Source organism: Myotis yumanensis, unplaced genomic scaffold (genome assembly GCF_028538775.1).
Source record: "Myotis yumanensis isolate MYYU_CA2020_CCGP unplaced genomic scaffold, mMyoYum1.0.hap1 SCAF_10, whole genome shotgun sequence".
In the NCBI taxonomy this organism is placed as follows: domain Eukaryota; kingdom Metazoa; phylum Chordata; class Mammalia; order Chiroptera; family Vespertilionidae; genus Myotis; species Myotis yumanensis.
In genome coordinates this window covers 34636819-34663616 of record NW_027223761.1, presented here as the reverse complement: position 1 = coordinate 34663616, position 26798 = coordinate 34636819, and the positions used below count along the sequence as shown (strand labels likewise).

The 26798-nt window shown below is 41.5% G+C and overlaps 1 protein-coding gene and 1 long non-coding RNA gene across 15 annotated transcripts in view; one reads left to right on the top strand and one right to left on the bottom strand.

Annotated features, from left to right (window-relative positions):
- The window catches only part of LOC139017202 (uncharacterized), a 425767-nt gene extending 400234 nt beyond the window's left edge, over positions 1–25533 (bottom strand). The window contains exons 1-3 of one of the 3 annotated variants that reach the window (XR_011472831.1): positions 25030–25275; positions 24142–24213; positions 18754–18999 (exon numbers count right to left, since the gene is read on the bottom strand). This is a non-coding gene — a long non-coding RNA (uncharacterized lncRNA). Of the gene's footprint in view, positions 1–18753; positions 19000–24141; positions 24279–25029; positions 25276–25420 lie in introns of those variants that run through there. The other 2 variants (XR_011472832.1, XR_011472833.1) reach the window with 2 other exon arrangements.
- The window catches only part of TEAD1 (TEA domain transcription factor 1), a 265123-nt gene continuing 262965 nt past the window's right edge, over positions 24641–26798 (top strand). For 4 of the 12 annotated variants that reach the window (XM_070425276.1, XM_070425279.1, XM_070425277.1 and 1 more), the window contains exon 1: positions 25584–25819. The gene's annotated coding sequence lies outside the window, so the exon portion shown is untranslated. Of the gene's footprint in view, positions 25058–25579; positions 25820–26798 lie in introns of those variants that run through there. The other 8 variants (XM_070425283.1, XM_070425281.1, XM_070425278.1 and 5 more) reach the window with 5 other exon arrangements.

Below are 26798 nucleotides of genomic sequence, written 5' to 3'. Positions count from 1 at the left end.
AGGGCCGTTGGGGGCAATCAGGCTGGCAGGGGAGAGCAATTGGGGACAAGATCAGGCCATCAAGGGAGGGCCACTGGGGGCGAGATCAGGCTGGCAGGGGAGGGTAGTTGGGGTCAACCAGGCTGGCAGGGGAGGACAGTTAGGGGTGATCAGGCAGGCAGGCAGAGGCAGTTAGGGGTGATCAGGCAGGCAGGCAGAGAGGTTAGGGGTGATCAGGCAGGCAGGCAGAGGCAGTTAGGGGAGATCAGGCAAGGAGACGAGCCGTTAGGAGCCAGTGGTCCCAGATTGTGAGAGGGATGTCTGACTGCTGGTTTAGGTCCGATCCCTGTGGATCTCCCAAGGGGTCCCCGATTAGAGAGGGTGCAGGCTGGGCTGAGGGACACCCCCCCCCCCCCGCCCCCAAGCACGAATTTCGTGCACTGGGCCACTAGTAGATATCATAAAATAGGACTCTAAAGAAAAATATTACTAAAGGTAAAGAGGAAATTTCCTACATAAAAAAGAAAGCAGGAGGATTAAATTACTCTAAAACATGCACACACCTAATAACACAGTTTCAGAATATTTAAAGCAAAAGTTAATAGAACTAAAAGGAGAACTACACACATCCACAATTACAGTTGAAAATTTTAACAAGTATCTTTTAAGAAGTCATAGAACAGCAGACAAAATCTCAGTAAGGATATAAAAGATTTGAAATGTACTATTAACCACCTTGACCTTATAAACATTTATAGAATAGCGCACTGAATAGCTGCACAATGGGCATTATTTTCAAATTCTGATGGAGCATACACCCAAACAGACGACATGGCGAGTAATAAAGCAAGTCTGAACACATTTCAAAAAATTGAAGTAATATGGAATAGTGCTTCTCAAACTTTAGCCAGCATAGATATTAACCAGGATCTTGACCAAATGTACATTTTGAATTTCCATCAAACTCCCAAATAATGATGGGGTAGGACTCATGAACCACACTTTGAATAGCAAGAATATAGATTATATTCACTGAAAAGAGTCAATATAGAATTTAACTCAAATTTTCAAAAGATAATTAGAAAATGCCCAGAGATCTGAAAATTAAGCACTCACTTAAAGAGCCCATGGATCAGAAATTATGATAAACATCTAAAAATATTTTGAACTAAATTACAGCAAAATAACACTACATACAGAAAATTATAGGTAACAACTAAGCACTGACTAGAGAGAATTTTAAAATGTATGTATTACCAAAAAAAAAGGTTGAAAATAAATTATGAACTTCCAACTTTTGGGGCTAGTAAAACAACAGGAAAATCAACCCAAATAAAGTAGAAATAAATAAATAATAAAGATAAGAGCAGAAATTAATAAAATGGGAAGCAAACATATAGTAGAGACACATAGCAAAGTCTAAAGTTCTTTAAAATTTTTAAGTCAATGAATACATAGAAAGATTAATGAAAAAATTAGAAAGAGCACAAACTATAAATTTTAAGAATTCTACAGATCCTACAATACAAAGATGTTAGGAATGACTTTATAGCAATTAATTTGAAAACTATAGTACAATGAAGAACTTCCTGTACAAAATTGAAATGAGAAATAGACATTTTGAACAGTTCCATATCTATAAAAATTATATTTGTAATTTTAAAACATTCTCCAGAGAAAACCCCAGGTGTAAATGTTTTCACTCTTAAATTCTTCTAAATACATAGTAAAGAAATATTACTCATTTTCTAAAAATTCCTGGAGATCATTAAAATGTGAGTATACTTCTCAACTCATTTAATGAGTCAGCATAATCTTGATACCAAAATCTGAAAAGGACATTACAAGAAAGGAAAATTATATATCACTATCTCTCAGAAATTAAATAATAATTCTACACAAAATAATAACAAATTGAATTCAGGGATATGTAAAAAGGATAATCATAAAATAGGATCAACTGGACTTGTTCCAGAAATGCAAGTGTATTAGTTATCTGTTATTGCATAATAAATGACCTCAATACTTAATGGTTGAAATAAATGTCTTTATTATCTCACTAGAGGCCTGGTGCACAAAATTTGTGCACAGGAGGGGTGTCCCTCAGCCTGCACCCTCTCCAATCTGGGACCCCTTGGGCGTCCCTCTGCAGTTGGACATCCCTCTCACAATCTGGGACCACTTGCTCCTAACCGCTTGCCTGCCTGCCTGTCTGATTGCCCCTAACTGCTTCTGCCTGCCAGCCTGATCACCCCCTAACCACTCCCCTGCTGGCCTGATTGATGCCTAACTGCCCTCCCCTGCTGGCCTGATGCCCCCCAACTGCCCTCCTGTGCTATGACCCGCCTCCTCCGCATGAGGCAGCGAAGACTCCGGGACTGGCCTCCTCCGCACTACGCAGAGCCATGGGACCCCCAGACCTCACTGCGCGGAGCAGCCACTGGGTCCCACCTCCGCTGTGCACGTGGCCATCTTGTGACGGCCATCTTGTGACAATGTGAGGGCGTGATGCCACCTAGGCTATTATTAGTATAGATAGTTACTGTGGCTCAGAAGTTTAAGGATTGCACAGATGCATAGATTTGGATCTCAGAGTTTCTCATAAGGTTGCGGTCAAGATGTCAGTGGAGGTTTGATGGAGACCAGATAATCTTCTTCAAAGACGGCTTGTTTATATGGTTGTTGGCAAGAGGCCTTAGTTCCTTGTCATGTGCGAAAGGACACGAAAAAGGCCCCATATTTCATGATTCCATTTATATAGAACTTCTAGAACTAACAAAATTATACATACAGAAAACATTACAGAGGTTGCCTACAGTCTATAATAAGAATAGAAATGAAGAGCAAAGGAGAACAAGGGAACTTTTTGGGTGAAAGTTTGTGGTAATAGTCACACAGCAGGGAACATTCTACAACTCCTCAAACTGTATATTTGAAATGGGTGAATTTGAGATATGTAAATTGTGCTTCAATAAATGTGTTAAAAAACCAATCAATATAATTCACCACATTAAGAAAATAAATGAGAATTATAGCAGTTGTCTCAATAGATGCAGAAAAAGTATTGGATAAAATTTAACACCTATAAATGATACAATCTCATAGCAGATTAGGAATAGAAAAAAATGTCCTTAATTGGATAAAGAAGTTATTGAGAGAGAGAAAGAGAAGTAAAGCTAAAATCAAAAAACACTAACACCAAATATTGTTGAGGATATGCAGCATTTGGAACTCATATATTGCTAGTGGTAATGGACAACACCATTTCCACTCTTATAAACTGTTTTGAAGTTTCTTATATAGATTTAATCTATAACCAACAGTTCCTGTCCTAGGTATTATCCCAACAGCAACTAAAACTTAGATCCACAAAAGGATTTGTATGGGAATGTTTATAGTAACTTTATTTATTATACCCCCAAAACTAGAGAGAGCTTAAATCTTCATCAAATAAGAGAATAAACAGAAATTTATGGTATAGTGAACATATTTTGCTGAACAAGTAATCCAAACACAAAAGAACATGTGCTCTACAATTCCATGTATGTGAAATTTCAGAACAGGCAAAACTGAAACCATGACAGAAATCAGAATAATGGTTGCCTCTATGCTGTGCATAGTGACTAAAAAGAGGCAAGATAAAATTTGGAGGGGGGGGGGGCGTTATAAAATGTTTTCAATCTTTATTAGGGAATTGGATATATGAGTATATTAAAATTCATTTAATTATATATTTAAGATGTGTACATTTTTCTCTATATAAATTTTACTTTGATTTAAAAGGCTTTAAAAACATTTTATTTAAACATTTGTTACATTCCTCAATCATAATCAAAAGTAAATTAATTTACCTCTTCATATAAGTGGTCTGAGGTGACCTGAAAATAGCTCACTATTCACTTGATCCAGAAAACCCCACAAATCATGCAAATCAAGAGTTTCAAATCTTTGTGTTAAGAACACTTGTTAAACTGCCCAGGAAATCAAGGGTATGCATATCTGAAAAACCACCAAGTAGCTGAAGGATGTCACTTTAAAGAAGCAATGTGTACCATTCCATTGTTATAATGGTGAAGTTGTGTGCCAGGCCAAACAGTGGGGCTGGATGCAAGGTTGATGGTCGGCCCATAAAGAGTGCTCAAGTTTTGCTACACATGCTTAACAATGCAGAGAATAATGCTGAACTTAAGGGTGTAGATGTAGATTCTCTGGTCATTGAGCTCATCCAAGTGAACAAAGCTCCCAAGATACATTGCAGAACTTACAGAGCTCATGGGCAGACTGACCCACAGATGTACTCTACCGGCTACATTGAGAGGATCCTTACTGAAAAAGGAGCAGATTATTCCTCAAGCAGAAGAAGAGTTTGCACAGAAGATAAAGATGTCCCAGAAGAAACTGAAGAAACAAAAACTTATGGTCCAAGAGTAAATTCAACATCAAATAAATACTAATAAAAGTGAAAGCAGAATGTTAGTTGTCTTTATTAGTAAATACTATATTTCAAGTGTCCTCACAAGTAGGTCTTTAAATACACACACACACACACACACACACACACACATATATATATATAATATATATATTTTTTTTTTCCAGAGAGGGAGAGAGAGATAGAAACATCAATGATGAGAATCATTGATCAGCTGCCTCCTGTACGCCCCTTACTGGGGATCAAGCCCAAAACCCAGGCATGTACCCTTGACCTGAATCGAACCTGGGACCCTTTAGTCTGCAGGCAGAAGCTCTATCCACTGAGCAAAACCAGCTAAGGCACAAGCAGGTCTTAATAACATTTGTGGGGGTAAAAAATATTTGAAAAAATTGATTCTGAATTTGCACATGAAACACACACACACACACACACACACACACACACCAAAAAAATTTATAGTTGAAATCCTACTCGAAAGTGAAATAGTGAATGTTTTCCCACTGGTTTCAGAAATAAGGTGCCACTTTTATATAGTTTTGTACTGGAGATTCTGCCCAAAAGCAAGAAAAACCAATACACATAAATAGTAGTAAAGAAGAAAAAAAGTAAAGTTGTTTTAATTCATAAAAACATGATTGAGCACATAGAAAATAAAAAAGAATCTACAGAAAAATTACTGAACTTATTAATTTAGCAAGTTGCTATATACAAAGTCAATGTCAAAAACAATTTTATTTTACATCCCAATAAATATTTAGAAAATAAAATTAAAGAAGTAATACCATTTGCAAACAAAAGCATCAAAGACAGAATAAATCTAATGAAAGATATTTAAGAACTCTACATATAATATATTGCTGAGAAGAATTTAAAACATATAAATAGATTTAATATTCAAAACTTAATTTATGTAATCTATCTTATTAACAGGTCAATAAAGAAAAAACACAATATCAAAATAATTGCTACAAAAACAAACATTTGACAAAATTCACTTCCTTTGTGTATAAAAACACTGAGCAAATTAGAAATAAAGGGGACCTTCCTCATCTTGATAAAGAGCACCTATAAGAAACTGTATACTTAATATCATACTTGATTGGCTGCCTCCTGCACGTCCCCTAATGGGGATCAAGCCCGCAACCCAGACATGTGCCCTTGATCAGAATCAAACCTGGGACCCTTCAGTCCACAGGCTGATGCTCTATCCACTAAACCAAACCAGCTAGGGCTGAATGCTTTCCCTCTAAATTCAAGAACAAGACAAGAATATTCACTCTTACTGTTCTTGTTCAACATAGTACTGGAAGGGCTAGTCAGCACAATAAGGCAATAAAAGGCACTCAACTTGGAAAGGAAGAAATAAAACTGTCCCCATTTTCAGATGACATGATGATCTACACAGAAAATCCAAAGGAATCTTCACAAAAAGTCAACCTCCTAAAATTAATAAGTGAGCTCATCAAGGCCACGGGATGCAAGATCAACACACAAAAATCAATTGTATTTCTATAGACGAGAAATGAACAAATAAAAATGAAATTACAAACAGCATTGCCCTAGCTGGTTTGGCTCAGTGGAGAGAGCGTCAGCCTGCAGACTGAAGGGTCCCAGGTTCGATTCTGGTCAAGGTCACATGCCAGGGTTGCGGGCTCGATCCCCAGTAGGGGGTGTGCAGCAGGCAGCTGATCAATGATTTTCTCTCATCATTATTGTTTCTACCTCTCTCTCCCTCTTCCTTCCTCTCTGAAATCAATAAAAAACAAACAAATAAAAACAGCATCAATTACAATGACTCAGAAGGAAAATATAATAAATTGAAGCTCATTACATATTTCCTATCAAATCACAACACTGAGTGAGTGAAAATGCAAGCCACAGGAATGGAAAAGATATGTGCAGTATATATATATCCTTCAAAGGAATCCTCTATAGAATCTATAACATAATCTGGGAAATCACTAAGTAAAAGTTTAAATGACTTCCATAAAAAATGAATTAAAATGTAAACAAGCTCACAAAAGACGATGACCAAATTTCTAGTAAATGAATGAAAAGTTGTACAGAATCATCAATAATCTGATAAATGAAAATTAAAACCATAATCAGATATTACTATACTCCTCTCCAAAAAAGACAGTGAATACAAGTGTTAATACTAATGTGGAGTAACTGGAATGCTCATACATTACTGAGGAAGTTTAAATTTGTACAACCCCTACGGAAAGCTGTTTGAAAGAAAGTGTCCATTAAATCTGAATAAAGTTAGACTCCAGGACCTAGCAATTCAATCCCTGAGCATATATCCAACAGAAACAATTGCTAATTGCTCATATCCATCAAAAGCATGCCCAAGAATATTCAAAGCAAGATTATTCAAAATATCCCCAAACCACAAAGCATGTTAATGTATATCGACGGTGAAATAGATAAATAAATTCTGGTTTTCTATACAATGGAATTCTACATAGCAATGAAAACACACTAATTATTGCTTAATGCAGTAAAATGGATAAGTCTTTGAGACATAATGCTGATCTAACAAACAGACACAAAAGAGGAAATCTTGTAAGGTTCCATACTTGTGACACTTAAGAACAGGCAAAAATAATCAATAATGATTGACATCAGTATAGTGGTTACATTTTGAGGGTATTGAGAGAGAAGGAGTATAAAATATACTTCTGAAGTACTAATAATATTCTATATTCTGAGCCAAGTGGTCTTTAGAAAGGCTATGTATAGGTAAACCTTCATTTTAGCTGTAAAATTAAGATTCTGTGTACTTTATGGTATATGTTACAATTCAATAGGAAAAAAATCCCTCACACACTAATCTACATATATCTATAGTAATTGAAACCATGTAGCATTTGTGTAAGAATACATCAACAGATCAGTGTTCTATGATAAAGAACTCAGAAATAGATTCACAAATAGGGAAATTAATATTATAAAGTGACATTAACATACCAGTAGGTAACACAAGAACTATTTAACTATGTGTTATTGGGACAGAAAGTGGTTGTTTGGGAAAAAATTAACTTGAGTACTTGCTTTACACACGAGATGAATTTTGGATAGATCAAATATTTAAATATAAAAACTAAAACTACATATATTAAGGGTAGGGCAAAAGTAGGCTTATAGTTGTGAGTATATGAAACACAGAGTTTATTATTGTATTACTATATTATTTTCCATATAAACAACTATAAACCTACTTTGCCCCGCCCTGTATATGTATATAATTATAAACTATAATATATAAAACTACATATTGTTATATACACACACACACACATATACAGGGTGGGACAAAAGTAGGTTTATAGTTGCTCATATGGAAAACAATACAATAATACATAAATAAATAATAATACAAGAATAAACTCTTGCCCTAGCCAGTTTGGTTCAGTGGATAGAGCGTTGGCCTGCAGACTGAAGAGTCCTGAATTCGATTCTGGTCAAGGGCATGTACCTTGGTTACAGGCTCTAGGGCATGTGCAGGAGGCAACCAATTGTTTTTCTCACATCGATATTTCTCTCTGTCTTTCCCTCTCTGTTTCATTCTCTCTAAAAATCAATGGAAAAATACCTTCAGGTGAGGATTTAAAACAAAAAAGTTGAAAAACAGATCCTATATAATAAAAGCCTAATATGCAAATTGCCCCTCGACCGGGAGTTTGACCAGGGGGCGGGGCTGGCAGCAGCGGCAGCAGCAGGCAGCTGGGGGCAAGGAGGCGCCTCAGCCTGCAGCCGGCAGCTGCTAGCAACCCTACCCGTGCACGAATTCCATGCACTGGGCCTCTAGTATATAATAAAATAATTTTAAAAAGGAATAAACTCTTTTGTGTACTCGTAACTGTAAACCTACTTTTGCTCCACCCTGCATGTATATGTGTGTATGTGTGTGTGTATGTGTGTGTGTGTGTATATAGGATAGTGTCATATACACCTATCATGATGTATATGATACACCTTATATGATATTGTCATCCAGTATCTTAACTGTATATGATATACCTTATATAATATTGTCATCCAGTATCTTAATTGTAGTCAGTATTCCTTCACAAATTGGGCAATATACTGAATATACTGTGTGTGTGTGTGTATGTATGTATGTGTATGTATATATGTATATATATATATATCCCATGTTCAAAGGCTGTTAAATTGCGTTGTTTACCCGTATCTTTAGAAAAAATCACTTCTACTGTCGTGGTAAACAACCTGCTTCCCCATTTATAATGGTCTGGCCCTCTAGCAACATCAGCACGAAATTATAGCTAATTTGCCTACAAACGTCAGGTGGTCATAATAATCTGGCCAAGCTGTATTTTTAAATGTTATGCAATGTTTGCTTAGAGTTACTGACATATTTATAAATATGTTCATCATTCCTTCATGCTCCTCAGATTTCCATATGGGTTCATTTTCCTTTTGGCTAAGGTACGTCCCTTAAAAGGTCCTTTAGTGAATGTCTGTGATCTCATATTTGTATCTGTCTGAAGTTTTTAATAATTTCTAACCCATATAATATTTATACATGGTTTAGAATTGTAGTTTAGTTTCTCTCAGCACAATGAAGATGGTATTCTACCGTCTTCTAGCTTCCATCAGATGGCTGTTGAGAAGTCAGAGAGCAATCAGTGTTGCTCCTTGATAGGTGATGTGTCTTTGGTCTCTGGATGCTTTAAATATCTTATCTCTTTTCCTTTGGTGTTCTTCAGTTATGTGATGATGTGTTTAGATATGGCTTTTGTTTTTATTTATCCTGCTTGGGATTTATTCGAATTCCTGAATTTAAAGATGTGTGTTTCAACACTTCCGGAAAATTATGTTAAGAAGTTGAATATTGTTTTCCTATTTTCTTTATTATCTGTTTTTAAATAGTTTTATTGATATGTAATTTATACACCATAAAGCTCATTTGTATAAAGTGTTTAGTTCCATGGTTTTTAGTATATTTGGAGTTGTGCATTTTGACTATAGTCTAATTTTAAAACACTTTACCTCCCCAACCCCCAAAGAATCTTTGTACCTATTAGCAGTCACTTCCCATTTCTATCCCACCTGTTCCTGTGTTGTCTTAGGAAATCACTAATTTGCTTTCTTTTCCTATAGATCTGCCTATTTGGACATTTCACATAAATAGAATCCTACAATATGTGATCATTTGTTAGTGGCTTATTTCACTTGCCATAATTTTTATTATTATTTTTATTTATTTCAGAGAAGGGAGAGGGAGAGATAGAAACATCTATGAGAATCATTGATTGGTTGCCTCTTGTACGCCCCCTACTGGGGAGTGAGCCTGCAACCCAGGCATGTGCCCTGACCAGGAATCAGACTGAGACCTCCTGGTTCATAGGTTGATGCTCAACCACTGAGCCACATTGACTGGGCCACTTGCCATATATTTTTAAGATTCATTCATACTAGTATTGTAGTATATAGCTGTACTTTCTTTCTATTGCCAGATACTAGTACAGCGGGGCCTTGACTTACGAGTTTAATTCGTTCCGAGACCGAGCTCGTTAAGGAGCTTGTTAACTCAAATTACTCTATCAACTCAATGCAAAAAATCGGCCGAGAGACAGCTGGTATCTCAAAAAACTCGTTGGTCGGGGCACTCGTAAGTCAAGGCCCCACTGTAATATTCTATTTTATGGATATACCACATTTTATTCATCCATTCTTCATTTGGGTTGTTTCCACTTTTTAGCTGTTGTGAATATGCTGCTGTGAACATTTGTGTGTTGATGTAGGTTTACATTTCTATTGTGTAAATAATGAACAGTGAAATTTTAGGTCATATGCTAACTGTATGTTTAAGATTTTGAGGAATTGTCAAACTGTTTTCCAAAGTCACTGTATCATTTACATTCCCATCAGTAATGTGTGAGGGTTCCAATTTTCCCACCCCCATTATCTCTTTTAGGAGCTATCACTAGACATATTCTAGACCTTCTCACTACTGGGATGCCCATTGTGACATTCTTTTGAGTTTATAAAGCTATTGTAATGATCATAACTTGCATGTCTTTTTCCATACAAACAACTGTAAACTTACTTTTGCCCACCCCTGTATATCTACCATCTATACTAATAAAAGCCTAGGTGGTCCTCGCACCCTTGTGCGACATTGTCACAAGATGGCCGCCATAAGATGGCCACACGCACAGCGGAGGTGGGGCCCAGTGGCTGCTCCGTGGAGGAGGCAGGTCCCTGCAGGGGAAGGCAGTTGTGGGCGATCAGGCCAGCAGGGGATGGCAGTTGTGGGTGATCAGGCCAGCAGGAGAGCAGTTAGCCATCAATCAGGCCAGCAGGGGAATGATTAGGGGGCGATCAGGCTAGCAGGCAGAAGCGGTTAGGGGCAATCAGGCAGGTGAGCAGTTAGAAGCCAGTGGTCCTGGATTGTGAGAGGGTGCAGGCAGGGTTGAAGAATACCCCCCACCCCCTGTGAATGAATTTTGTGCACCGGGCTTCTAGTATCTTATAACCTCTCATATTGTCAGTCTCTTTATATTCCATATAAATACATTCAATCTATCATCCAGTTCACTAATTCTGTCTTCAGTGGTAGAATCTATCTTCAGTGGCGGAATCCATTTTTCAAAGGTTTCTTTTCTTTTTCTTTTTTTACTTTCAATTACTAAAAATGTAATTTTGATAATTTCTATGTAAATGTTTCTCAGTTTCTGTCAAATTATTCATACTCATTACTTACGCTTGTCTTATATTTATTTAAACATATTGTATTAGTCATCTCAGACTGCCATAACAAAATACCACAGACTGGATGGCTTAAACCACAGAAATGTATTTTCTCATAGTCCAGAGGCTGGAAGTCCAAGATCAGGATACCAGAATGGTCAGGTTCTTGGTGAGAGCTCTCTTCCTGGCTTCCAGATGGCACCTCCCCAGAGAGTCCTCAGATGGTGGAGAGAAGGCAAGCTCTCTGGGTCTTTTCTCATAGGCACTAATCCAGTCAGGGCACCATCTTTTTTTTTTTTTTAAATATATTTTATTGATTTTTTTACAGAGAGGAAGGGAGAGGGATAGAGAGTTAGAAACATTGATGAGAGAGAAACATTAATCAGCTGCCTCCTGCACACCCCCTACTGGGGATGTGCCGGCAACCAAGGTACATGCCCCCGACCGGAATCGAACCTGGGACCCTTGAGTCCACAGGCTGACACTCTATCACCGACCCATCTTTATGACTTCATTTAACCCTATTACTTCCTTACTCCAAATACTGTCACATTGGGGCTTGAACCTATACTAGTAAGTTCTAGGGAGACCCAATTCAGTCCATAGCACATATTAAACTTAGTTACGTCCAAGTCTGTATCTTATACTAGTAGTCTAGCATCTGCATGCATAAAGGCTTTATTCTGACTTCTGGTTTTTTTGTTTGTTTGTTTTTCTGCTGGTTCTCACAGATGATGCCTTGCCTCTTAGTATGTTTTGTGATTTTGTTTTACAGTGAGTTGTTCATTTTTGTTTGAATTTCATCTGTAGGAATTCTAGAAGGCCTGGATTGAGTTTGAATTTGTTCAGGGAAGATTTACATTTGTACCTCTTGGCCAACTAGAGGCCTCACACCAGGAGATCACTTTAAATAACATTATCAGCTTGCATTTTTCTTTTCACAAAATTCTGTAAATCCATGTGACGTTCAGTTTGTGGTTACAGATTTTCATATGATTCTTTTTGCAACATCCAGTACCAACAAGACATGCATGCATGTTTTTCTTGCTGTCTCCTTTACTCCAGTGAAATTGTTTTTCTGACTCATCTTCCACTGAGGATTGGGTCCCAGCTTTGTGGAAGGGTCTCACATTTGATTCCTTGTTTTTGTAATCCCCAGATTTGCCTTCTGTTTGGCATGCCCCACATAGCGTATTAAGGTAAGTGCTCCAGTGTTGGCTGAAAATCTCAGAGAAAAAGGCAAATGTAGAGGTTGCTTGTCTCCCAAGGTTCATGATTGTACTTTGGGCTCTGTGAATTCTTTATGGTCCTTCCAGTTCAGAGAGACTTTTAGAATGGTGTGTGTACACACACACACACACACACACACATACATATATGCTTTAACTGACATTCTTACCATTTAATTAGAAAAGTATGGTGAATTATTAGACTAATGGTCCCCAATGAAGTATACCTCCGTGTTGGTGCTCCTTTGCAATGTAACCTTGCTACTCTAGCTCCTTCTATCTAAAAGTGAGGTCTGTTTCCCCACTCCTTGATCTGGGCTGGGCTGTGACTTGCTTTGACAATAGAATGTGGTGTAGGTGACGTTGGCTTTTGCTTTTCTTGAACATTTCCACCATCACGTGAAGAAGTCCTAGATGGAAGATCACATGAGGAGAGAGGTGGAGCCATTGAAGCCACCTGAGCTGAGACCTCAGACATGTGAGAGAGGACGTATGAGAATGGCTATTCTCCACCCAACCCGCCAACTGAAAGCAGCCACGTGAGTGAGCTCAGGTGAGACAAGCAGAATCTCTCAGCCAGTTGTGAGAGATAATAAATTATTTTTGTTTTAAGCCACTACATTTGGGGGTGGTTTGTTACACACCAATAGGAAACTGATACAAAGGGTCATTTGGGATATCTAATCTCCCATATTGCTGGAAAAGGATGTTCCCAGTGTGGAAGGTGGGAACCTAAAAGGAGTAAAGAGGGCATCCATGTTGGGAGGAGGAAGGAAGTGGTGAAACAGAAATTATTTACAGTAAGGGGATTGATGAAATCATATATTAAGAATAATGGGAGAACCTTTCTAGACCAAATCTCTTTGCCTGACCCCTTCCAGCCCCCAGCCCATGATCCCTCCAGGCAACATCCTGCTTCTCCTTTTGCTCCCAGTGGCTGCTGCTCAGATAACTCCACATTCCTGTTCAGGATGTGGGCCCCTCCCCCTGCCACTACCGGCAGGCCCTGTAGCTGCTGATGCTGTGGTGTCTCTGCTAATCGTGGTGGTGGCGTTTATGTGTGCCACCCATGTGACACGCCCATCCAAGAAGATGGCAAAGTCTACATCAACACGCCTGGCAAGGGCTGACCCCGGTAACTGGGACCTCTGACTTCTGACCCTCTCATCCTGGATTGTGTGGGGTGGCACAGGAAACCTACTCAATAAAGCAACTGAAATACCTCTAAAAAAATAAAAAAAGAATAATGGGAGTTAATTTTCTCACTATTGGGAAAGGGAGTTATAAATATGGAAACAAGAAAACTAATATCCAAGGACATTTCCCTGGAAATGTCCATGGTTGTAAATATATATACAAGAGAGAAATATAGAAGTTATGTATAAGTATATAAATATGTCACCTAAATCTTCCTATTAAGATATACTTAATAGGACTTTAAAAAAATATATATTTTATTGATTTTTTACAGAGAGGAAGGGAGAGGGATAGAGAGTTAGAAACATCGATGAGAGAGAAACATCGACACCCCCCACTGGGGATGTGCCCGCAACCAAGGTACATGCCCTTGACCGGAATCGAACCTGGGACCTTTCAGTCCGTAGGCCGACGCTCTATCCACTGAGTCAAACAGGTTAGAAGATATACTTAATAGGAAGTATAGCACCCCAAAAGCAATGAGCATACCTAACATCCAGATCTTGACTTCTAAAAACCATTCTTCACTAAAAGAAATCATGTCTCTTTGGTGAAATGGCTAATTACAAGCTCTGGCCAAGGAAAATATCAGATGTGTTGGGAACATTTTTTCAGTGTTAGAAAGTTGCAAATTGCACATAAAATGATAGAAATGTGTCAAAAGGACATAGAAACTAGTTGAAGGGGCTCTAACTAGCCAAATATGGCATGATTTGATCATCAAAAAATAATGATAATGGGTTATAATTCATTTAATAAAATAGGAGTCCAAGCATCTATATAGATTTTTTAAAAAATTAATGAATAAAGTGAAAGTTTGGTAAGACACAGTATAGTTACATGGTATCAAAGTTACTCCCCACAAAGTATTAATTACATACACAGACAAATAAGAGTGATTTTACATGGAGAAGCATGGCAGACACCACCTTAATCAAGCGATCTAACTTTTCATCAGCAATAAGGTAACAAATTAAAATAATACATGATGTATAGAATGCAATCAGAACACAGCTTAAGCACTGTGGTGTGCCTGCCAAAGATGGGTAGCTTGTATCTAACCATGAGGAAGCAAACAGATTTCTATTAGTTAGCTATTGCTATGCAAAAAATTACCCCCAAACTTTGAGGATTAAAATAGCATTTATTAGGGTAAAGGGAATCAAATATATGGTGATGGAAGGAGATTTGACTTTGGGTGGTAAACCCACAATACAATATACAGATGATGTGTTATGGAATTGTATACCTGAAACATAATTTGATTAGCCAATGCCCCCCCCCCCCCGCCAAATAAATGAATTTAAAAATTAAAAAAGTAGCAGTATTTATTATCTTTCACAGTTTCTGTGGCTCAGGAATTTGGGATCAGCTTGAATGGGCAGCTCTGGCTGTGCCTGAGGTTGCAGGAAAGCCCACTTTCAAAGTGGCTTACCCTCATGGCTGGCAAGTTGATGTGGCTGCTAATGAAGTGCTTTAGCTTTATCTCCACATGGGCTTTGCTACAAGGCTATTTGAGTGTCCTCATGATGCAATGGTTGCCTTCCCCCAGTACGAGCAATGCAAGAGATGAAGGCAGAAGCTGCAATGTCTTTTATGACCTAGCCCAGTGATGGCGAACCTTTTGAGCTCGGCGTGTCAGCATTTTGAAAAACCCTAACTTAACTCTGGTGCCGTGTCACATACAGAAATTTTTTGATACTTGCAACCATAGTAAAACAAAGATTTATATTTTTGATATTTATTTTATATATTTAAATGCCATTTATCAAAGAAAAATCAACCAAAAAAATGAGTTCGCGTGTCACTTCTGACACGCGTGTCATAGGTTCGCCATCACTGAGTCCTAGCTAGACACATACCGTCACTTCTTCACTAGTCTCCTGGCCACGTCACTTCTGGTTCCGAGTGGGAGGGGACTACACCGAAGGGTGTGAATACCAGGAGAAGAGAATCATTGCCAACCATCTTGGAGTTTAGCTACCACAAACCCCAATTAAGGGACAAAATTGCTGACCTGTGATTTTCCAAAGCATTAAAATCACGAAAGTTAAGCAAATGCTGACGTACTGACTCATATTAAAGGTGACTAAAGAGACATAACTAAATACAACACATAATTTGGGACTGGATCCTTTGCTATAAAGGCCACTATTAGGTAATTGAGGAAACCTGAATGAGGTTAGAGGCTCAGAGGTCAGTGTTAATTTCCTAATTAAAATGGCTGTACAGGCTGTAAGGCACACCTCACTTTATTGTGCTTTGCTTTATTGCGCTTCACAGATGTTGTGTTTTTTACAAACTGAAGGCGAGACTCTCTACCAGCAGAAAGATTCTGACGTGCTCTGTTGCGACACTTGCTTTATTGAGGAGGTCTGGAACCAAACCTGCAATTTCTCCAAGGTATGCATGTATACTGAAATTTTCTTATTTGAAGGAAAGACACAATAAAAATTTGGGAGTGATAGGGTATCGGGTCTCAACGTCCTCTCATTTTTTCTGAATATCTCAGATGTTGGAAGAAAAACACACATAGCTTTAAACCCAAAGAAATAATTTAAACTACTTAAAAACACAGATACTTAGGGGTTTTGATATTACAATTCCATAACCCACATTATTTTAACGGGCCTTTTTTTAAAAAGTCACTGTACCTTAAAACTTGAGAAGCACAGAAAAAGCCAAAGGAAATATCTATAGCATTCTGGCATGTAGCTTTCTGGTCCTTGTTCTGTGCATACATGTATATTCACAAATCCTTTTCAAAAAAAAATTATAAATATGATATCCTGTTGTTTAGATCTTTATCATAAACCTTTCCTTAGGTCAATAATGTTCTTCTACAGTGTAAAGAGAGATCACTTACCCGCTTTCATACATCAAGTCAACAATGAGGCTGAGGTCCAGGACAAGGTTTGCCTGCCTCCAAAGCCTGTATCTTTTCTCCCTGTACCAACTCCACTCCCTGCCCCAAGCAGGAACACACACACACACACACACACAGAGCACAATTTTTTTTAACCACCAAAATGTACCAACAATGACAACAACGCTTGCCAGCTCTGCAGCTTTTCCTAGTTCCCAGCACGTTCATACCCATAGCTCCAGGATCTTCCAAAGAGGTATATTACGTCTTAATGTGCCACCTTCATCCTCAGGTCATTTACATAGCAAATAGCTGTGACAGTCTCCATTTCAGAATATTCTTTCCAGGAGGCTTATTTAAAAGAGTACTGCCTGGTTTACTCCTGGCCCCTCCAAAAGTGATGATGGGATATGTCAGTGAATGAGTCAATCCACCAATATTTGAATATCCACTGTGCACAAGATTCTGCATCTAAGAGCTCCTAGGAGTGGAAAGATATGCATGCTCATTCCTTTCCAGGAAGCACCCTGAAATTCAGCTAGGGAAAGAAGATAACTATCCACACACAATACATAGTAGCCCCAGGTGGTCTGTGCTCAGTGTGGGAGTCAGAGAAATATAATGGGCTTTCATTACCAGAAAGACTTCATCGAGAAGGAGCCACTTGAGCTCAGCCCCCAAAGATGCAGGGGATGTGCATGGAGCAAGTATTTCTGGCAAAAGAAATGGTATTAATAAAGATGCAGGCACAGGAATGTTTTAGACGTGTGGTGGCTGGTGAAGAGATGTGCGGTTAGATGACAAAGAGAAAGATGGGTAAGAAGTTAGGTCAGAAACCGACTGTGGAGAGACTTGAATGCCTTATCCAGAACAAGTTTTATTGAATGGGAAGCAACTGATTTGGATGAGAGCCAGGACCTACGTGGGGAATGAGGATGTAGAGCCTTTCTGCAGACAGCTCCCCAAAGGCAACTGGTAGGGAAGTGAAGGGGAAGATGGGATGGTGGCCCCTAAAGGGTCAATTAAAGTTGTTAATATCGTTGGGCAAACTGTGCATACCTGAAGGCTGAAGAGAGTGCTGGTGGAGAGAAAGATGGAATATGATGGAGAGAGAGAATAATGAGCAAAGCAAGTTCTCCAGGGAGGTGAAGGGACATAGAATCTGGAAGACATGTTGATGGAGAAGTTGGGGGAGGGGTGCCATTGAGAAGGAGGGAAATTGCATACTATGATACGGTAGAGACAGCAACCAGCCTGAGTATAGAGATGGAATGGTTTGAAGCAGAGAGGGGTAAGACATGTGTTGTTCCAGGCTAGGGTAGACTCAGTGGGTTCGGGACAGCAGGCAAGGAGAGGTCTGGTCTGGAGAGTGATGTGATTGTTTAAAATGAGGTTGAAAGGTGAAGGGATTGAGAAGTACTAGTTGGTAGTTTCAAAAGAGGCACAGGGATGTAAGAGAAAGCACAGGAAATATAGTCAACGATGTTGTGGTGACTACCTAGGGCGCCAGGCAGGCACTTGAGTTGCTAGAGGGAACACTATGCAAAGTATATGAATGTCTATCTGCTGGGATGTACATCTGAAACTAATACGAAATAGTGTTGAATGCAAACTGTAATACAAAAATAAAATACAACGAAGCTGATGGCTCGGGATAGATGGAGAAGCAGGAAGCCTGATGAGAGACCACAGATTTCCAGAGGCAAATCCATGCCCAGAGCCCCAGGATTAGTGACCTTATCCTACAAGTGTGAGTTGGGGCTCTCCTTGTGGTGGATACATTCCTCCAGCCCTCAGTTTTTTCTTTTCCCATGGACTTGGAATTCTCCGGAGCTAGGATTACCTTGGTTCTCTGGCAGCACTGTGCAGAATTTCCTGTGATGATATCAATGTTCTCTATTTGCACTTCCCCACATGGTAGCCACTGGCTACATGGTGGCTTCTGAGAACCTGAAATGTGGCTAACATCCCCGAGGAACTGATTTGTAAAATTTTATGTTAATTAATGTAAATAGCCACACATGACTAAAGGTCCCCTCATTGGACAGAGCAGCTATTGAATGGCCACTTTCTCCTTAGTGAGGAAGGAGATGAGACCTTCTACAGGAGTGGAGGAATGCAATAGGCCAGGTAGAGATTTGGCCATTTACTGAGAGGTACTAGTTCTCTCAGTGACAACTCTGGTTGATCCTCCCAACAATAAGCTTGTAGTTTCAGAAACTTCACATTCTCTCCTTTTTGCTCTTGATAAGCACACTCACACAGATCAATTATTTTGGAGAATGATTTTTTTTTCCACGACTATAATCTGAGTGTTTTCTTACCGTAGTGACAGTCCTGCCCTTAAATCCATACACCTGGGAAGCCGAGTGAGCTCCCCCAAGTCTTCTTGATGAGGAAGTGTGAGGACACAGGAGGCTCTTTACTCAGGCCAAAGTAGCTTCTGTGCTTCTTTTTCGGTCACAGGGAGGACATCTGGAGTCCTAGAAGTAGCTCTGGCTTAGTATCAGTGAGACCTTGATTCAATCTTTGGTCCTTGAGGAAGTTGTCCAGTCATTTCAACTCCACATCTATAAAATGGAAAGAATGATACCTACTGAAATAAGCTGTTGCCTGTGTTGTGACACATAATTAATAACTTATTTATATATTTATTCCACATTGGTTACCAGCTAATGTGCTAGGTTCTGGGAATAAAATGGTAGGCAAAGGAGATATGATTCCTGTTCCACTAGCTTATTTCACTAGCATATGTTCTGGTGTGGGAAGGTAGGCATTAATCAAGTACACACGGACATATATACTATGTATTACATGCTATATCTTTATAATATAATTATGTTACCTAAAATTTCAGTCTGTGACAGGTCCAGGAAGGGAGAGTATAGCTGATTTTTTAAATGTCTGCAGATCTTGTGACACTTTCCTTCTAAAAGTTAGAATCTAATTCCCCTCACTTCTAACAAAGAGAAGAGGGTGAAAGTGATGCTATATGGCTTCTGAGGCTAGTTAAGAAAAAGAATAAGGCTGTCCCCCTCCCTCTCCCTTTCTCAATGCTTGGCTTCGAATCCAAGTGACCATGTTGTGAAGAAGCCCAAGCCCAAGAAATATGAAGAGGTCCAAGTACAAAGAAACAGGGTCCTATGACCATCACGACACCAACTTGCCAGCCATAGGAGTGAAGAGTCTTGAAGTGGGAACTCCAGTCCCAGTCAAACCTTCAGGTACCTGCCTTCCTGGCTGACATCTGACTACAACCTCATGAGAGACCGACCAAGAGCCAGGACCACCTGACCCACAGGAATCATGAGAGGTAATACATGATTATTACTGTCTAAGACAGTAAGCTTGGGAGATATTTGTTATCCAGCATTAGATAACTAGTACAATAGAAAACCATGTGGTAAAGTCTGAGGATCAGGGAAAAAAAAACCTCACTGGATGAAATAACATTTGAGCTAATAACAGGACAAGAGGAAGGAATTAGACAAAGAGGAGGGGAAAAGTATTCCAAGGAGCTATGCTAACACAAACAAGGGCCTTGTGGGCAAATGATAAATTTGAGGAACTAAAATTTATCCTGTGGGCTAGGAACACCCAGTTGAAAGGGAGAGATGCAAGATGGCTGAAAAGGCAGGGAGAGGTTGGCCCATGCAGGCCCTTAGATGAACTTTTCCTATATGGAGTAGACCACTCTGGAAGGGTATTCAGCAGGTAGGGATGTATCAAGCCTGACATTAGGTTTCTGGTGCTTCCCCCAGATATATGGAAAACACATGACAAGGATCATATTCATAGTGGAAGATCACAGTTTTGGACAGGTTGCTTGACATAATTTTTGAGATACCAGGTTATACTGGCAAGCAGGGAATTAGATATATGTGTCTGGAGTTCCAAGGAGAGCTATGGATTGCATGTGCATGTCTGAAAGACAACAGCAAATAAATGGTAATCAAAACCAATGGAGTCAAGTAGTTGGCATCAGCTGGAGACTGGACAGCATCGAGAACAGAAGAAAACCTAGGATCCAGAACTGTAATACTTAACAGCTAACTAGAGGAAAATGGGTTGGCAAAGGGAAATGAGAGTGAGCATCCAGAGAACGAGGAGTAAAACGAAAAGATTGTGCCAGGAAGAGAGGGAGAATGTTTCAGGGAGGTGATGGTCAACAATGTTGAACGATCCAAGGTAGGTTGGATAAAAGGCCCATTGAGCTAGCTATTCTGAGTCATGAAGGCTGGAGGGACACCTGTTTTGATAAAATAAGTGGTGGAGGCAGAAGACCAATTGAAGAGGGTTGAGGAATAGTGGGAGTTAAAGAAATGGAGGTAATGAGGTCAATTCCTTTCAAAAGTTTATCTGCGAAAGGGAGGAGCAAGGACAGTAGCTAGGGATGAGGTTAAAGCAATAGGTTATTTGTTGTTGTCATTTTTAAGATGGGAAAGAGACTTCTGTATGTTTAAATGCTCATGAAGAGGATCCAGTATAGAGTGAGGTTGAAGATCTAGAAGAGTGGAAATGATGTATACTAAAAGATTGTGAAAATGTTTGAGGGGATAGGATTCAGAAGCAGGTCAAGCCCCGGGCACATGGGAGGCATTTGATATTGGCAACTCTCTGCACAATTTATTTCTAATGTTTAAAAATGGTGAAATATAACAGACATATAGAAAGAAGTGCTTGGAACAAATATGTAGCTTAATGAATCATTATGGTGGACACCATGTAGCCACAGAAAAACATAACATTGCCAGCACTCCACAAGCCCTCACTCACTTTCCCCTTCCTGGTCACAACATTCTATCCCTACTGATAACCACCACCCCGGATTTCTTGGTAACTTCATGTTCTTCTATCTAGTTTTTACCCCCTTCATTCTAGTTTTGCCACCGAAATATACATCTCTAAATAATGCTGTTAAATTTTACTTGTTTTTAAACTTTATATAAACACAACTATACTACATGGATTCTTTTATTTATTGCTTCTTTCACTCGATATATTTTTAGGATTCATCCATGTTGCTGTATAAAGTTATACTTCCTTCATTTTCAACACTGTATAGTATTCCATTGTGTGATTATATCACAATTCATTTTTCCCTTGCTACCATGAGTGGACATTTGGTTTGCTGGGAGTTATTATAAAAATGCCACAGAGAATATTCTTGTATGAGTGTCCTGGTGCACATGTACCTGCGTTTCCTCTGGCTGCATTCCTAAGAGGAACTTCTGGGGCATAGAGTATGCTTACCTTCAACTTCACTAGCTAATACCAAGCTTTTCCAAAGTGGTCATACCCTCTGGATTCCTCATAAGAAAAGGTGCTCAACTTCATTAGAAACGAGACACACTGTATCATTATTATTAACAGATCTTGTCCTACAAAGCATTATATTCCTGCGCCAGGTGCTTCCGTAGGGTAAGTTCTAACCCAGCAATTTTCAACCCCTTTCATCTCATGGCACACATAAACTTATGACTAAAATCCTGTGGCACACCCAAAAATACATTTTTTTTTGCCGATCTGACAAAAAATAGGTATAATTTTGACTCATCCACACCAGACAGCTATCGTTGTTTGCGTTGGCTGTTGTAATTTTTAAATTTTATTTGGCAATCTAAGAGTAAAGAGGCCGGTGCCCCTGCTTAAATAGTCAGGTATTGCAAGTTTTAAAAATTCTTGCAGCACCCTGGTTGAAAATTGCTTTTCTAACCCACGGGCTCTCCTTTCTACCTTAAAGCCCACTCAGAGTTTCTATCTCAGCATGAGTTACCATGAAGTGGATCACTGTGTCTCTAATGTGTTACAAGTTAGTTTCTTCCTTCCTAATACTTGGCAGTAACAAACTGTCTTGTATCATAAGTGACACAAATCAATTGTTACACCTCAGGGTTCACTGCCACCTTGGCAGATGGTTGGTCTTTAGCATTCTGTGTAGTACTTACTATATTTGGGCGGTTGAATGGAAGGTTAAGAGCATACAGTTTGGAGCTGGACTGCCTGGGTTTGAATCCTCACTCACAAGAGTTATTCCTATTGATGTGTAGGTCCTGGGAAGTGTATACTTAGCTGAATGAGACCCAACCCATTTTCTAGTGGCTCAGATATGGGGGCATCATCCCAGTACACTGGTACAAGTAGTGTGTCTGGTGCAAGGAGCTTTGAGGGTCCTAGGGAGGAAATATCTAACTGAACAGTCTTCCTGGAAAACAAAACAAAAAACGCATGCAGAGGGGAGGAATTGGAGAAAATTCTGGTCAGGAAGTCACAGTACATCACGAAGAGCTTTGAATCCCAGGCCCAGGAATTTTTCTGTAATTCAGTAAGGAATAGGAGACCTTGTATTGCCAGGTGGCTGTGAGATAGGAGCTATATTCTGAAAGGCACCCAGGTGCACTGGGCCAACAAATGGTGGTTTAGAAACCCTATTGTTTGGCTGCCGCTATCATCAGACTCTATCAGGTGCTTTTGTAAGATGAGCATAGTTGGAGAGATATGTCTAGGACAGTTTTAATGCCAAATTATGTTTTTACAATTTCCAAAAACCAGTGCTAAGGTGGCTAGGGTCATTATTGTGAACCTCATTACATTACCTTATTATTTCATACAAACTAGAAATAAAATGCATTAGTACCTGACCATGGTGGTGGATAGCCACACAGATTAGAAAATTGAACAGGAATACAGGTACATGCAAATGAGTACAAGTAAAATGGAAAATTTAAGGTGGATTATATCAATGTCAACATCCTGATTGTGATTTTGGAAGACATTACCACGGGGGAGAACTGGGCAAAGTGAACTATTTCTTGGTGTTATTTTTATTTATTTTTTTTACAATTGCATGTTAATTTTCTCAACAGAAATTTCAAGGAAAATATGCACTAGTAAAATTTATGTTTTGTAGCATGAGAGTCACATTCCCCTTCTTCTAGTTATCTATATATAGGGATTACTGAGGCACATAAATTAGACACCATTATTTACCTTCAGGCACCAACTGGAAAGAAGAGGAAAGTGCCTAGAAGGGATGAGGCCACCAGTACAGGAACTGCTTTACTATTTTGATTTAAGAGAAACTGCAGATTACAATGACCCCGAATTTTTGACAGTTCTGCCACAGTGAGTCAACTTCACCCAGCTGTTTTCTGATATACCCACTGGGTCTACTATGTCACTTCTGGGTTCTTACCACCAAAGGTAGGATTAAAATAATTCTGGGGAGGGGGCAGGAGTGGGAAGGAGGGGCTCAGTGGGTGGGTGGGGGGCTGGAGGAAGGGGACATCTGTTATACTTTCAACAATAAAGATAAATTAAAAAAATAAAAATCACGACACAAAAATATAATTCTCTTATTATGGAAGTGAAGCTTACCTACCAAAAAACAAACTAACAAAAATATGGAGTGAAGTTTCCGGATATAGCATTTTATAACTTAAGGAGTTTTTAACCTGAGCCATTACTTTAGAAAAGTACAACCCACAGCAACGAGTGCACTGAATTTCTTGAGTGGCTTGGAGAAGACCGTGCTCACAGGGCCAGGGTTATTATGAACTTTGTCACGATCACTTCTCTGCTATGCTAAAGGTTTCCTTTCCCAAGGGCAGGGCCCACTTGGACTTGAAAGAGAGCCTCGAACTTTTACAAAGTGAAAGAAAGGAGAGGAAGGAATGGCCGGCTTGGGAATCCGGCCCCGGGAAGGCATCCACCTTAATTTCCAGAAGAGACCTCTCACTCCTCCAGACTTGCAGATGTTCACGACGCCAGGAGCTCCCTCGGCGCTGCGGTGGGAAACCGAGGCAGGGCTGACGCGGCGCGCGCAGCTCAGCCGGCCGCCCGCCCCACGGGGAGAACCCAGGCTTCCAGCGTTCTCCGCGCGGACGCACACTCCCCCGGCCGCCCTCCTCCCGCCCGCCCGCCCCGCCCAGCTCGGGACAAAGCCCGGAGCCCGCGCCGGGAGGCGGCAGGGCGGCTCCCGCGCGCGCCACGCTCCCCCGTGGGCGCAGGACTCCGCCCCGTCGCCCCTCGGAGGGGGGAGCCCGCGCCCCAACATTGAGGCGGCCCCGCCAGGCCCGCCCCGATTCCCCATGACGTCACCGGCGGCGGCAGGCCCCGCCTTCGGCCCCGGGCGGCAGGCCGCATGACGTCACCGAGGCCCCACCCCTCCGGAGCGAGTTCGGTCCTGGCGTTCATTTCATTCCTGTCCTCATTCCGAACATTCTTAGCATCGCTCGCGCCGCTCCTCGCCGCCCGAGCCGAGCCGAGCCTCTGCAGCCGCCGCCGCGGCCCCGCCGCCCGCCGCGGGCGCCCACCAAGCACTTTGCAGACTCGCTTCCACCCTGCGGGCCAGTCCGCGCGGCGGGGCCCGGGCCCGGGGCGGCCGCGTCCAGGGACAGGCCATGCAGTGAAGCCCCCCCACCCCGTCCACCTTTGCCCGGAGCCGCGGGCAGCGGACCAGTGCGCCCAGACGGCCCCGGGGCCGGAGCGGTGCTAAGCAGGGGGTGGGGTGGTCCAGCCCGGGGACCAGGAGCCGGGGAGGGAGACGGGCACCGAGCTGAGGGCGGGAGAAGCGGCTCCGAAGTTTGCCTCGGACTCACCGGGCGCGGCGGCGGCTCCCTTCGCGAGGTAAGTTGGCGCGCGGGGCTGATGCTGGGTGCGAGGGGCGCGCGGGGCGCCGCGGGGTGGGTGGCCCGTGGCCCGTCCCTTTCCGGCTGCTCTTTCACTCCGGGCTCTGCTTTGTGTGAGACTGACGGGCGAGCGGGCACGCGGAGGGCCGGGCCGGGCCCCCTCGCCCGCCTTCCCGCGCCCCTTTCCAGGTGAGCTGCCCGGCGCCGCCGCGCGACTTGCCGGGACGCCAAGTTGGGCCGCGCGCTGCGGAGCCCGCGCGGCAACAGGCGGCCCCCGCTGGCGGCCCTGGAGGAGCCGGGCCGGCCGCGCCGCGCCCCCCGCGCCCCCCTCTCCCGCCCGCACGCGCGCACACGCACATACCCTCACATCCTCGGGCCGTTTTCACGTTTTTCCCGGTGAAGTCAGAAGTTCGAGGGAGCGCGGGCGGGGAGAGCCGCCTGGGAGCCCGAAGCCGGCCCGACCCCCCCGACCCCCTCCCCCGACAGCCTCCCGGGCCGCCCCCAGTCGTTGGGGCCCCCAGAGGCCGGCCCAGGGTCTGCGCCGACTTGTGCTGCTGGCGGGGGTTTCGCTCCTTCTCCAAGATGAAAGCAGGCACGGTCGTCTTTGCCGCTTCTCCAGGACTGTTGCCGCCGCCGCTCCTTCATTGCACATTCAAGTGGAAAATTTTCAGGAGTCAGCAGAAACATTGTGTCCAAAAAAGACTGAGTCGCAGTTACCACCAAACCCTGGAGGAGACTCTCCCTGGAAAACTTCCCTTCGGTAGGAAATACTGGGGGATTTGTTTGTTTATTGGAAGAGAAATGATCCCCAGGAGGGAAGAAAATCAGGGTGTACTTCTAGTCTTTGTTCGTAGCAGCAACACTTGTTTTCAAAAGTCCAGAGGCCCGCTTTAAAGAAAGTTCAACTTCTGTGAGTTTCCTTTTTTAAAAGTATATTTTTTTTTAAAAAAAAACGGAGGCAACATTTTAAATGAGTTGAAAACAATAGAGGGCTCACACCTCCCTATTCTCCTCCCACGAAAGAAATAAAATCCAGATCACAATTTTCCTTGCTTTCAAATTCTTTCTTTTTAAAGGTTTATTTAAAGTTGAGTGGTGTCACCGGATAAAAAATATTTGTGAAACAATGAAATACCAGCCACCAGCATTTCTCAGAAGGCTTGTTAACTTCTCAGAGGCAAGTGGCTGCCTGTGATTTGTAGAAATGAAAATTGACCTCAGTAAGCACTGGAAACTTAGAGACAGATGATGTTGCAGCAGCGGGTAATGTAAAAAGGCCATGTTTTAAAAACACTGCCTTGGAGGAAGCCCAGGTCCTGGGACAGAAAGATCTGCAAAACCTATCAGATATGAAAATAGTGTAAAGAATTAAAATGCTACAGATTATTGCAAAGGAGCGGAACACGGTCAGTTCAGGACAACCACACGTTTCTTCCTCCCTTCCTTTCACTGGGATGTTTCTGGAAGTTTAGGTGGTCTGCTCATTTGTGGTGTGCTGGGTGCCTGCAGGTGGTTGCCTGAGTAGACAGATCCCTTCAGGAAGACCTGGTCTCCCTTCATGGTCAGTGTGGGGAGTGGTTCCTTTTCTGAGTCTGCCATGGATCTTGCTTGTGTCTTATCCACGGGGGGCTCCTCGGCTAGGGTACTCTGGAGGCAGTGGTTGGGAACAGCCTTCAGGTTGTGCCCAGTGCTGCTTCACCCTTCCACAGTTGGGTCTGTGCCCTTCTGTAAATAGGATC